The sequence below is a fragment of the Pinus tabuliformis genome, chromosome 3_1 (genome assembly GCF_031772625.1).
Source record: "Pinus tabuliformis cultivar Carrire ecotype Pingquan chromosome 3_1, CPIR1, whole genome shotgun sequence".
In the NCBI taxonomy this organism is placed as follows: Eukaryota; Viridiplantae; Streptophyta; class Pinopsida; order Pinales; family Pinaceae; genus Pinus; species Pinus tabuliformis.
The window spans coordinates 635,057,194-635,059,459 of NC_142301.1; positions in this window are offsets into that span (position 1 = coordinate 635,057,194).

Here is a 2,266-nt window from a genome sequence, read left to right on the forward strand (position 1 = left end):
TTATAGGTAAAATATTATTATTATTATTCTCATGTAATAAAATAAATAATATTTTTTATTTTGATTTCTAATTCCCAAACATAAACTTAACATTTTTATTTTTTATATCATAATGTTATCTACCACTAACATAACAACATTTCTCCCTCAAACATTTGAGTCATATCCATGCAATATTTACAAATAATTAATATCATTATAAATATAAATATTTTAACATACGTATATATGAAGTTAAATGAATATAGTGGTGCAATCATTATTGAAACATTATTTTTTGAGTAGTTGTGTTTAAATGTTATGTAGTTTTACTAAAATTCATTGTACTTGATTTGTTCTTAAGGCATATTATTTTATTGTACTTGACTTGTTCTAAAGGCATATTAGTTTTTTGCTTACTTAAAATGTTGAAATGATGAATATATGTTTTAATATGTTTAAGACTTAAATCATTTCAATTTCTATTGCATTTATAACTGTTTTTATGGATATAAATAAAATTAAAATTGCATTTATATATGTTTTTATGGATATAAATAAGTTTTTTAAGTTGGTATAATATAATTTATATTAAAAATAATATAATTGATTAAGAGATGTTAAAATGAAAGTCAAACCTAAATTGATTTAGAAAATCACACATAACTAGCAGCTTATAAAGTGTATTTTAATAGAGCTAATTGCGTAAGATATATATATATATATATATATATGTGTGTGTGTGTGTGTGTGTGTGTGTGTCTCTGTGTGTGTGTGCTACCAACTAATTTAGTGAATAGTTGGCTAATGAGGAGCATAACTTAGGGCTTCTAATATTTTAGCTCGTCTTCTATTATAATTGGAGTGGAGCTAGTTCCTTTCGAGGTACATGTGCTCATGAGCTCCATAGTACCTTCGCACGTCAGAAACTTCTTTCTTGAGATGGTATCTTTTCCTGCTAACTTCTCCCAAGGTTAAGGACCTTGGCTTGGTATGATCCTTGCTTCTTTGAAAAAATCTCGTGTCCTTTCCATAGGAATCATCTACAAATAGGGCTTTAGCTTGATTATTCTTTGAACTACTGCTGCCCTGTTCTTTGTGCATTGCTTGTAGAAAGGCTTCTAGCATCTTTTCTTTCATTTCTCCTTCTGCCAACATTTTGATGCTGGACATAACTTTTCACTCATTGTCTTGAATTGTGTGTGCCATACAAATTTTTCTTTTTCCTTATTTGACCCGAGTTCGGTCTCTTCCTCTGAACTAAGGATTGATTCTGACTCTAAATTATTGCAATTTCAATCTTCGGATATTGTACATTCACATTGATGTATATTTACATGCTTAATGTTGGAATCAGAATTATAGGAAGTAGTGCTTGTTGTTTCTGAAGTGTTGCAGTAGTCATTTCTCATTAAATGCACTTCTTCTTTGAAGGTGATTCTAGGATGTCTTCTTATCTTTCTCTGGGATCTTTGGGAGGCAACTTCTTGTGATTTCTTTCCTCTACTCATCTTAAATTCTTTACCTTTAAGACACTTATTTGTTGCATGCCCATTTATGCCACATTACCAATAAAATATTCCATCCTATCTTTGTGTTTTAAGATGCATATCTTTTGCCTCATAATAATGAGTGTTAGGGACATATCTGTAAGATCCTTTCTTGTGTTGATTTTATTTGTAAGCACATACCTTTGAATTTTTTGTAGCCTGCCTCTCGGCCTTTTCACTGCTTTTCTTGCTCTTTCTTCTCTGAACAATTGGATTATCAATTACAAGCCCATACTTACTGCAAATTGATTTGTTGTCTAGCAGTTTTGACAACCTCTGCATTGATTTTTTCACCCTCATGCTAGTGTAAAGTCCTACCCTTGCTTTGGTGATATTGCAATAAATTTCACCCCAAGTGTATGCTTCAAAAGAATTCTGGAAGACTTATTGCCTCTAGATATACTTGATGAATTTAGAATGTAGAGTGGCAGGATAAACCTACTTCCATAATGCATTTTGCCTTTATTTTACTTCATAAATTTGTTTTGTCCAGTCAGGATGAAAGTTTTCATATTGGGACATTTTTTTACACTTGAGGTTCATGAGTACCATCTCATGCTTGTTAGCAATCTCAATTGTAGCTCCACACCAGTACTCAAGAATAAAGGAGGTGAGGGATCCTATCATATTGCTTTGTGGAGTACCCTCTTCATTGTAGATGACATCACCTTCTTCATCCTTAACTACTTCTACTTCCATTTCTATGATAAGTGTAGGATATGATTCAACATCCCACC